The sequence below is a fragment of the Ranitomeya variabilis genome, chromosome 3 (genome assembly GCF_051348905.1).
Source record: "Ranitomeya variabilis isolate aRanVar5 chromosome 3, aRanVar5.hap1, whole genome shotgun sequence".
In the NCBI taxonomy this organism is placed as follows: domain Eukaryota; kingdom Metazoa; phylum Chordata; class Amphibia; order Anura; family Dendrobatidae; genus Ranitomeya; species Ranitomeya variabilis.
The window spans coordinates 729,291,942-729,304,903 of record NC_135234.1 but is presented as its reverse complement, the minus strand read 5'-3'; the positions used below and the strand labels follow the sequence as shown (position 1 = coordinate 729,304,903).

The 12,962-nt window shown below is 46.5% G+C and overlaps 1 protein-coding gene across 4 annotated transcripts in view; it reads right to left on the bottom strand.

Moving 5' to 3' along the window:
* ELMOD1 (ELMO domain containing 1) overlaps positions 1-2,318 on the bottom strand; it is a 166,844-nt gene extending 164,526 nt beyond the window's left edge. For 2 of the 4 annotated variants that reach the window (XM_077298408.1, XM_077298410.1), the window contains exon 1: positions 2,160-2,298. The gene's annotated coding sequence lies outside the window, so the exon portion shown is untranslated. Of the gene's footprint in view, positions 1-2,159 lie in introns of all 4 variants that reach the window. The other 2 variants (XM_077298411.1, XM_077298409.1) reach the window with 2 other exon arrangements.
* Between the last annotated feature and the right edge of the window lie 10,644 nt (positions 2,319-12,962).

Sequence of the window (12,962 nt, the reverse complement as noted above, 5' to 3'; positions counted from 1 at the left end):
TACTCGGCTTTTAAAAGTAGGTTCTCCCTGAAACTCTGCAGCGTTACAAAGGAAACAATACACGGCTGATTCATACCACACAGTTTGGGCAGCAGGAATACACTGTCACGTTTACGCTGAAGGACTTATCCAGGACTAATATCAATGATGACCTGTAAAATATGTGATCAATCTCAGATCGGTGCGGAATAAACTGCAGCACTCGGAAGTGACCACCAAATGTAAGACACTGTGCTGATCAGCTCTGTACATGGTCTTCATACTGCCAGGGCTTGGGATCATATCAGCTGGTTACTGGGGGTGCGGGTTTTGAACGCCCCCTACTGATCTAATATTGATAACCATCAATATGTTAGTGCCAGACAACCTCTTTAAGGATGCGGATGGGTAGAGGCCTCCCTAAATGTCCTCCTTATGTATCACTTTAAGCGATTTGTTTAGTGAAACAAGATCATCTTCAGTTACAAGACCACACATTAGTATATTATATAACTATATACTGATCTACTGGAAGCTACAGACGGACAACACCGAAGTCTCGGATATCATAACAGCAATGTAGGAAAATGCAACAAGTGCACACATGACAGGTAAGCTAGCGCCAGCTCTTCTATCACCGGGGGAACAATTTGCTGCCCTAATCCTGTATAAAGGGAGCCGGATAAAGCAGCGCGGCTCACTGGCACGTCTACGGGCTCACTGGCACGTCTACGGAGCTCACTGGCACGTCTACGGGCTCACTGGCCAGTCTACGGGCTCACTGGTCAGTCTACGGGCTCACTGGCCAGTCTACGGGCTCACTGGCCAGTCTACGGGCTCACTGGCCAGTCTACGGGCTCACTGGCCAGTCTACGGGCTCACTGGCCAGTCTACGGGCTCACTGGTCAGTCTACGGGCTCACTGGTCAGTCTACGGGCTCACTGATCAGTCTACGGAGCTCACTGGTCAGTCTACGGAGCTCACTGGTCAGTCTACGGGCTCACTGGCACGTCTACGGGCTCACTGGCACGTCTACGGGCTCACTGGCACGTCTACGGGCTCACTGGTCAGTCTACGGGCTCACTGGTCAGTCTACGGGCTCACTGGTCAGTCTACGGGCTCACTGGTCAGTCTACGGGCTCACTGGCCAGTCTACGGGCTCACTGGCCAGTCTACGGGCTCACTGGCACGTCTACGGGCTCACTGGTCAGTCTACGGGCTCACTGGCCAGTCTACGGGCTCACTGGCACGTCTACGGGCTCACTGGCATGTCTACGGGCTCACTGGCCAGTCTACGGGCTCACTGGCCAGTCTACGGGCTCACTGGTCAGTCTACGGGCTCACTGGTCCGTCTACGGGCTCACTGGTCCGTCTACGGGCTCACTGGTGTGTCATTTTGGCATCTAGCAACTGGAACAAAGATTTAGCTTATTAGGCCAGCCCCCTATAGATCACCTGGGTCACGGCCAGTAGCTTATAAGTGCTCGCCGGACAATCCAGCCCCCCTGAAGCCCCCAAATATACTGGATGCCAAACAGCAGCAACAATATCCCCTTCTGCTCCTTCACAGTCCAGGGCTTTTATTTTCTGCCATTTATTTACATGGGAAGATGGAGGTGAGCACAAAACCACAGGCTATTATTCTATACATTATCACTACTACATACATAGCCATTATATTAGACATTATTACTACAGACATGATATATATTATTACAGACAACGTTATATTATCACAGACGCTGAAGACGACGCTGCAGACCATCCCCAACATAAGGAACCAATGGTGGAATAATATTCATACAATCGCCTCCGTCTGCAGCAAACAACACAGGGATCCTATAAGAAAAGCCCCTCACTGATGCCACTGAAGCCCCCATTGTCTGCCCCCCAGGGACGGGATCAGTGTGCAGCAGCCTGTGCGGCACAATGTGACTGGGGGGCAGCATCAGCTCCATGTATGATATACAGCCCCCACTTGACCGCTGCCTCCATCACTGGCGGTGAGCGCTGCGCACGGTCTCCCGCATGATTAACCCCTTCTCTCCCCGGCTGTGAGCAGCGCTCTCCTGCTCTGGCACGCAGCATGTGTGCTCCGAGCCCATCAATAATCTGCGCTATGGAGTCACAGTGCAGCTCAGCCCCCGGCACAGGCTGGTGACGGCGCCCCGGGCTCTCACCTGTGTAATGGCTGCGGGCTGCTCCGGGGGTTCAGGGTGCCATGGTCCGGCGGCTGCTCCACTGCACGGGGGCGCGCACACAGAAACAACACAGGCGCGACCCCCGACAGCCTCCGCCAATCAGAGAGGGGGATTGTCTCAGACCACGCCCACCTGCTCACCTTAGTGCCAGAGCAGTGCAGCTACATGTCTGCAATACACAGGACACAGGGCCGGGGAGTAATGCTGCCTGTAATGCAGGGCCGGCGTCAACACCCGGCCTAGCCGGGCAATTGCGGGGGCCCTGACGAGACAGGGGGGCCCACTCACACAGTCATAGAGCCATCTGGCTGCTTTAACCCTTTCTACCCTTTCAATTTGCGCTGGCACAAGCATCTTCTCACTGTCAGTGCAGGGCCAGGCACACATAGGGGTTAATTAAGGACACAGCCAGCGTGACATTGTGGGCGGAGAGTTCTCCTGCTCTGTATCTCCTGACTGTGTGCACTGCTGAACTTATCAAGGAGAGGAGACGGAGCTCCTACCAGCACCTGAGTGAGTGCAATGCTATATCGCTGTATGTTCTGACAGTCTGGGACTGGGTGACCTGGGGCGGCCATGGGCTGGGCGGCTGCAGCTGATATATATATACTACAGCAGCCGCCCAGCCCAGGCCCCCAGCACAGCCTGTATAGATACAGTGTATATAATATATATACAGGACAGGTGCTGGGGGCCTGGGCTGGGCGGCTGTTGAAGTATATACACTGCACAGTACCACTCCCCTGTATATATACACTGTACAGTACCTCTCCTCCTGTATATATACACTGCATAGCACCACTCCCCTGTATATATACACTGTACAGTACCACTCCTGTCCTGTATATATACACTGCACAGTACCACTCCTCCTGTATATATACACTGCACAGTACCACTCCTCCTGTCCTGTATATATACACTGCACAGTACCACTCCTCCTGTCCTGTATATATACACTGCACAGTACCCCTCCTCCTGTATATATACACTGCACAGTACCACTCCTCCTGTCCTGTATATATACACTGCACAGTACCACTCCTCCTGTATATATACACTGCACAGTACCACTCCTCCTGTCCTGTATATATACACTGCACAGTACCACTCCTCCTGTATATATACACTGCACAGTACCACTCCTCCTGTATATATACACTGCACATTACCACTCCTCCTGTCCTGTATATATACACTGCACAGTACCACTCCTCCTGTCCTGTATATACACTGCACAGTACCACTCCTCCTGTCCTGTATATACACTGCACAGTACCACTCCTCCTGTCCTGTATATATACACTGCACAGTACCACTCCTCCTGTCCTGTATATATATACAGTGCACAGTACCACTCCTCCTGTCCTGTATATACACTGCACAGTACCACTCCTCCTGTCCTGTATATACACTGCACAGTACCACTCCTCCTGTCCTGTATATATACACTGCACAGTACCACTCCTCCTGTCCTGTATATATACACTGCACAGTACCACTCCTCCTGTCCTGTATATATACACTGCACAGTACCACTCCTCCTGTCCTGTATATACACTGCACAGTACCACTCCTCCTGTCCTGTATATATACACTGCACAGTACCACTCCTCCTGTCCTGTATATATACACTGCACAGTACCACTCCTCCTGTCCTGTATATATACACTGCACAGTACCACTCCTCCTGTCCTGTATATATACACTGCACAGTACCCTCCACCTGTCCTGTATATATACACTGCACAGTACCACTCCTCCTGTCCTGTATATATATACAGTGCACAGTACCACTCCTCCTGTCCTGTATATATACACTGCACAGTACCACTCCTCCTGTCCTGTATATATACACTGCACAGTACCTCTCCTCCTGTATATATACACTGTACAGTACCACCAGGGCCGGCTCCAGGTTTTTGAGGGCCCCGGGCGAAAGAGTCTCAGTGGGCCCCCCCCCCTTTAAAATATATCACGATTCATGATGCCCAGATACAGCGGAGAAATATAGGTATAGTACAATGCCAGATTTCACTTCTTACATGAGTGATAGCTATTGTAAATTCTGCAGTGTATATATACAGGAGGAGTGGTAATGTGCAGTGTATATATACAGGAGGAGTGGTACTGTGCAGTGTATATATACAGGAGGAGAGGTACTGTGCAGTGTATATATACAGGGGAGAGGTACTGTGCAGTGTATATATACAGGAGGAGCGGTACTGTGCAGTGTATATATACAGGGGAGAGGTACTGTACAGTGTATATATACAGGAGGAGAGGTACTGTGCAGTGTATATATACAGGAGGAGTGGTACTGTACAGTGTATATATACAGGAGGAGAGGTACTGTGCAGTGTATATATACAGGACAGGAGGAGTGGTACTGTGCAGTGTATATATACAGGGGGAGTGATACTGTGCAGTGTATATATACAGGAGGAGCGGTACTGTGCAGTGTATATATACAGGAGGAGAGGTAATGTACAGTGTATATATACAGGAGGAGTGGTGCTATGCAGTGTATATATACAGGAGGAGTGGTACTGTGCAGTGTATATATACAGGAGGAGTGGTACTGTACAGTGTATATATACAGGAGGAGTGGTGCTATGCAGTGTATATATACAGGAGGAGTGGTACTGTACAGTGTATATATACAGGAGGAGAGGTACTGTGCAGTGTATATATACAGGACAGGAGGAGTGGTACTGTGCAGTGTATATATACAGGGGGAGTGATACTGTGCAGTGTATATATACAGGAGGAGTGGTACTGTGCAGTGTATATATACAGGAGGAGAGGTACTGTGCAGTGTATATATACAGGGGAGAGGTACTGTGCAGTGTATATATACAGGAGGAGCGGTACTGTGCAGTGTATATATACAGGGGAGAGGTACTGTACAGTGTATATATACAGGAGGAGAGGTACTGTGCAGTGTATATATACAGGGGAGAGGTACTGTGCAGTGTATATATACAGGAGGAGCGGTACTGTGCAGTGTATATATACAGGAGGAGAGGTAATGTGCGGTGTATATATAGAGGGGAGTGGTACTGTGCAGTGTATATATACAGGAGGAGTGGTACTGTACAGTGTATATATACAGGAGGAGTGGTGCTATGCAGTGTATATATACAGGAGGAGTGGTACTGTGCAGTGTATATATACAGGAGGAGTGGTACTGTACAGTGTATATATACAGGAGGAGTGGTGCTATGCAGTGTATATATACAGGAGGAGTGGTACTGTACAGTGTATATATACAGGAGGAGAGGTACTGTGCAGTGTATATATACAGGACAGGAGGAGTGGTACTGTGCAGTGTATATATACAGGACAGGAGGAGTGGTACTGTGCACTGTATATATATACAGGACAGGAGGAGTGGTACTGTGCAGTGTATATATACAGGACAGGTGGAGGGTACTGTGCAGTGTATATATACAGGACAGGAGGAGTGGTACTGTGCAGTGTATATATACAGGACAGGAGGAGTGGTACTGTGCAGTGTATATATACAGGACAGGAGGAGTGGTACTGTGCAGTGTATATATACAGGACAGGAGGAGTGGTACTGTGCAGTGTATATACAGGACAGGAGGAGTGGTACTGTGCAGTGTATATATACAGGACAGGAGGAGTGGTACTGTGCAGTGTATATATACAGGACAGGAGGAGTGGTACTGTGCAGTGTATATATACAGGACAGGAGGAGTGGTACTGTGCAGTGTATATACAGGACAGGAGGAGTGGTACTGTGCACTGTATATATATACAGGACAGGAGGAGTGGTACTGTGCAGTGTATATATACAGGACAGGAGGAGTGGTACTGTGCAGTGTATATACAGGACAGGAGGAGTGGTACTGTGCAGTGTATATACAGGACAGGAGGAGTGGTACTGTGCAGTGTATATACAGGACAGGAGGAGTGGTAATGTGCAGTGTATATATACAGGACAGGAGGAGTGGTACTGTGCAGTGTATATATACAGGACAGGAGGAGTGGTACTGTGCAGTGTATATATACAGGAGGAGTGGTGCTATGCAGTGTATATATACAGGACAGGAGTGGTACTGTACAGTGTATATATACAGGGGAGTGGTGCTATGCAGTGTATATATACAGGAGGAGAGGTACTGTACAGTGTATATATACAGGGGAGTGGTACTGTGCAGTGTATATACTTCAACAGCCGCCCAGCCCAGGCCCCCAGCACCTGTCCTGTATATATATTATATACACTGTATCTATACAGGCTGTGCTGGGGGCCTGGGCTGGGCGGCTGCTGTAGTATATATATATCAGCTGCAGCCGCCCAGCCCATGGCCGCCCCAGGTCACCCAGTCCCAGACTGTCAGAACATACAGCGATATAGCATTGCACTCACTCAGGTGCTGGTAGGAGCTCCGTCTCCTCTCCTTGATAAGTTCAGCAGTGCACACAGTCAGGAGATACAGAGCAGGAGAACTCTCCGCCCACAATGTCACGCTGGCTGTGTCCTTAATTAACCCCTATGTGTGCCTGGCCCTGCACTGACAGTGAGAAGATGCTTGTGCCAGCGCAAATTGAAAGGGTAGAAAGGGTTAAAGCAGCCAGATGGCTCTATGACTGTGTGAGTGGGCCCCCCTGTCTCGTCAGGGCCCCCGCAATTGCCCGGCTAGGCCGGGTGTTGACGCCGGCCCTGAGTACCACTCCTCCTGTATATATACACTGCATAGCACCACTCCCCCTGTATATATACACTGCACAGTACCACTCCCCTCTATATATACACCGCACATTACCTCTCCTCCTGTATATATACACTGCACAGTACCGCTCCTCCTGTATATATACACTGCACAGTACCTCTCCCCTGTATATATACACTGCACAGTACCTCTCCTCCTGTATATATACACTGTACAGTACCTCTCCCCTGTATATATACACTGCACAGTACCGCTCCTCCTGTATATATACACTGCACAGTACCTCTCCCCTGTATATATACACTGCACAGTACCTCTCCTCCTGTATATATACACTGCACAGTACCTCTCCCCTGTATATATACACTGCACAGTACCACTCCTCCTGTCCTGTATATATACACTGCACAGTACCTCTCCTCCTGTATATATACACTGCATAGCACCACTCCTCCTGTATATATACACTGTACAGTACCACTCCTCCTGTATATATACACTGCACAGTACCACTCCTCCTGTATATATACACTGCATAGCACCACTCCTCCTGTATATATACACTGTACATTACCTCTCCTCCTGTATATATACACTGCACAGTACCGCTCCTCCTGTATATATACACTGCACAGTATCACTCCCCCTGTATATATACACTGCACAGTACCACTCCTCCTGTCCTGTATATATACACTGCACAGTACCTCTCCTCCTGTATATATACACTGTACAGTACCACTCCTCCTGTATATATACACTGCACAGTACCTCTCCTCCTGTATATATACACTGTACAGTACCTCTCCCCTGTATATATACACTGCACAGTACCGCTCCTCCTGTATATATACACTGCACAGTACCGCTCCTCGTGTCCTGTATATATACACTGCAGAATTTACAATAGCTATCACTCATGTAAGAAGTGAAATCTGGCATTGTACTATACCTATATTTCTCCGCTGTATCTGGGCATCATGAATCGTGATATATTTTAAAGGGGGGGGGCCCACTGAGACTCTTTCGCCCGGGGCCCTCAAAAACCTGGAGCCGGCCCTGCTGTAATGTATCGTATACTGGGGTCATAATACACCTGATATATTGTATACTGGGGTCACAATCATATACTGGGGTCATAATACACCTGATATGTTGTATACTGGGGTCATAATCATATACTGGGGTCATAATACACCTGATATATTGTATACTGGGGTCACAATCATATACTGGGGTCATAATACACCTGATATATTGTATACTGGGGTCATAATACACCTGATATGTCATATACTGGGGTCATAATCATATACTGGGGTCATAATACACCTAATATGTCATATACTGGGGTCATAATACACCTGATATGTCATATACTGGGGTCATAATCATATACTGGGGTCATAATACACCTGATATGTCATATACTGGGGTCATAATACACCTGATATGTCATATAGTGGGGTCACAATCATATACTGGGGTCATAATACACCTGATATATTGTATACTGGGGTCACAATCATATACTGGGGTCATAATACACCTGATATATTGTATACTGGGGTCACAATCATATACTGGGGTCATAATACACCTGATATATCATATACTGGGGTCACAATCATATACTGGGGTCATAATACACCTGATATGTCATATAGTGGGGTCACAATCATATACTGGGGTCATAATACACCGGATATATGGTATACTGGGGTCACAATCATATACTGGGGTCATAATACACCTGATTTATGGTATACTGGGGTCACAATCATATACTGGGGTCATAATACACCTGATATATTGTATACTGGGGTCACAATCATATACTGGGGTCATAATACACCTGATATGTCATATAGTGGGGTCACAATCATATACTGGGGTCATAATACACCTGATATATGGTATACTGGGGTCACAATCATATACTGGGGTCATAATTCACCTGATATGTCATATACTGGGGTCACAATCATATACTGGGGTCATAATACACCTGATATATTGTATACTGGGGTCACAATCATATACTGGGGTCATAATACACCTGATATGTCATATAGTGGGGTCACAATCATATACTGGGGTCATAATACACCTGATATATGGTATACTGGGGTCACAATCATATACTGGGGTCATAATACACCTGATATATTGTATACTGGGGTCACAATCATATACTGGGGTCATAATACACCTGATATATTGTATACTGGGGTCACAATCATATACTGGGGTCATAATACACCTGATATGTCATATAGTGGGGTCACAATCATATACTGGGGTCATAATACACCTGATATATTGTATACTGGGGTCACAATCATATACTGGGGTCATAATACACCTGATATATTGTATACTGGGGTCACAATCATATACTGGGGTCATAATACACCTGATATATTGTATACTGGGGTCACAATCATATACTGGGGTCATAATACACCTGATATATTGTATACTAGGGTCACAATCATATACTGGGGTCATAATACACCTGATATTATTATTATTATTTATTTATTTATATAGCACCAATGATTCCATGGTGCTGTACATGAGAAGGGGTTACATACAAGTTACAGATATCACTTACAGTAAACTAACAATGACGGACTGATACGGAGGGGCGAGGACCCTGCCCTTGCGGGCTTACATTCTGCAGGATTATGGGGAAGGAGACAGTAGGTTGAGGGTTGTAGGAGCTCCGGTGTTGGTGAGGCGGTAGCTTCGATAGTGATGAGGCGGCAGCGGTGTCATTGCAGGCTGTAGGCTTTCCTGAAGAGATAAGTTTTCAGGTTCCGTCTGAAGGATCCGAATGTGGTTGATAGTCGGACGTGTTGGGGCAGAGAATTCCAGAAGATGGGGGATATTCGGGAGAAGTCTTGGAGGCGATTGGATGAGGAGCGAATAAGTGTGGAGGAGAGAAGGAGGTCTTGGGAGGACCGGAGATTACGTGAGGGAAGATATCGGGAGATTAGTTCAGAGATATATGGAGGAGACAGGTTATGGATGGCTTTGTAGGTCAGTATAATTTGAACTGGATACGCTGAGGGAATGGGAGCCAGTGAAGAGATTTGCAGAGGGGGGAAGCGGAGGAGTAGCGAGGAGAGAGATGGATTAGTCGGGCAGCAGAGTTAAGGATGGACTGGAGAGGTGCAAGGTTGTTAGCAGGGAGGCCACAGAAAAGGATGTTGCAGTAGTCAAGGCGGGAGATGATGAGGGCATGCACAAGCATTTTAGTAGATTGAGGGTTGAGGAAAGGATGGATTCTGGAGATATTTTTAAGCTGGAGGCGACAGGAGGTGGAAAGAGCTTGGATGTGTGGTTTGAAGGACAGGGCAGAGTCGAAGGTTACTCCGAGGCAGCGGACTTCGGGTACGGGGGAAAGCATGATGTCATTGATTGCGATAGATAGGTCAGGTAAGGAAGATTTGTGGGATGGAGGAAAGATGATGAGTTCAGATTTGTCCACATTGAGTTTGAGGAAGCGAGAGGAGAAGAAGGAGGATATGGCTGATAGGCACTCTTGGATTCTGGACAGCAGAGCGGTGACGTCTGGGCCAGAGAGGTAGATCTGAGTGTCATCAGCATAGAGGTGGTACTGGAATCCATGGGACTTTATCCCAAGCCAAGTGTATAGATTGAGAAGAGTAGGGGTCCTAGAACAGAGCCTTGGGGGACTCCAACAGAGACAGGGTGGGATGAGGAGGTAGTGTGGGAGTGGGAGACGCTGAATGTGCGGTTGGAAAGGTACGAGGCGATCCAGGAAAGGGCGAGGTCTTTGATGCCAAAGGAGGAGAGGATCTGTAGTAGGAGGCAGTGGTCAACTGTGTCGAAAGCAGAGGACAGGTCTAGAAGGAGGAGTACAGAGTATTGTCCAGTAGCTTTGGCGGTAAGTAGGTCGTTAGTGATTTTGGTCAGGGCAGTCTCAGTTGAGTGATGGGGGCGGAAACCAGATTGTAGATTGTCGAACAACAAGTTAGATGAGAAGTGGGAGGAAAGTTCAGCATGGACGTGCTGCTGCAGGAGTTTGGAAGCGAATGGGAGCAGCGATATTGGGCGATAGCTGGACATAGCAGTTGGATCGAGGGTTGGCTTTTTAAGGATAGGCGTGATTGTGGCATGTTTGAACGCAGAGGGGAAGGTGCCAGAAGTTAGTGATAGGTTGAAGAGATGGGTTAGGGATTGGATAAGTGTGGTGGTGAGATTGGGGAGGAGGTGGGATGGGATGGGGTCGAGCGCACAGGTGGTGATTTGCGATTTGGAGAGGAGACAGTTAAGCCCCCCTTCAGTGATGTTGGATAGGGAGGTTATGGGGTTTGGGCATTGGTCTGGTATACAAAGGGGTTGTGGTGGTTGAACAATAAAGACTTGCCTTGTCTGGTCGATCTATATCTGGTCGATATATTGTATACTGGGGTCACAGTCATTTACTGGGATCATAATACACCTGATATATTGTATACTGGGGTCACAATAATATACTGGGATCATAATACACCTGATATATTGTATACTGGGGTCACAATCATATACTGGGATCATAATACACCTGATATATTGTATACTGGGGTCACAATCATATACTGGGATCATAATACACCTGATATATTGTATACTGGGGTCACAATCATTTACTGGGATCATAATACACCTGATATATTGTATACTGGGGTCACAATCATATACTGGGATCATAATACACCTGATATATTGTATACTGGGGTCACAATCATATACTGGGGTCATAAAACACCTGATATATTGTATACTGGGGTCACAATCATTTACTGGGATCATAATACACCTGATATATTGTATACTGGGGTCATAATCATTTACTGGGATCATAATACACCTGATATATTGTATACTGGGGTCATAATACACCTGATATATTGTATACTGGGGTCACAGTCATTTACTGAGATCATAATACACCTGATATATTGTATACTGGGGTCACAGTCATTTACTGAGATCATAATACACCTGATATATTGTATACTGGGGTCACAGTCATTTACTGGGATCATAATACACCTGATATATTGTATACTGGGGTCACAATAATATACTGGGGTCATAAAACACCTGATATATTGTATACTGGGGTCACAATCATTTACTGGGATCATAATACACCTGATATATTGTATACTGGGGTCACAATCATATACTGGGATCATAATACACCTGATATATTGTATACTGGGGTCACAATCATATACTGGGGTCATAAAACACCTGATATATTGTATACTGGGGTCACAATCATTTACTGGGATCATAATACACCTGATATATTGTATACTGGGGTCATAATCATTTACTGGGATCATAATACACCTGATATATTGTATACTGGGGTCATAATACACCTGATATATTGTATACTGGGGTCACAATCATTTACTGAGATCATAATACACCTGATATATTGTATACTGGGGTCACAGTCATTTACTGGGATCATAATACACCTGATATATTGTATACTGGGGTCACAATAATATACTGGGGTCATAAAACACCTGATATATTGTATACTGGGGTCACAATCATTTACTGGGATCATAATACACCTGATATATTGTATACTGGGGTCATAATCATATACTGGGGTCACAACACACATCATATATCATATACTGGGGTAACAATCATATACTGGGGTCAAAACACACATCATATATCATATACTAAGGTAACGACCATTACTGGATAAACAGATGGGTTTACAATGTGTGCTGGACACAGAGAGCCCAATAAAGGATTATTTACCAAATTGCTCATTATTTCCTACCTACAGAATAGGGGAGGGGGCGCTAGGCAATCCTGAAAACTGGGACCCTGAATCACAATAATGGGGCTCTGCAGCACCCTGGCTTGAATGGATATTGTGTGCCCAGCCACCGCCCCATTCATTTTACACCGGACTGCTGGAGTAAGCCCAGTGCAGCGCGTCACTATTTCCAATCAGACAGACCATGAATAGAGAGCAGGTTGAACATGTGCACCTCCGCTCACTGCAGAGCTCCTTTCTTGTTCTTTC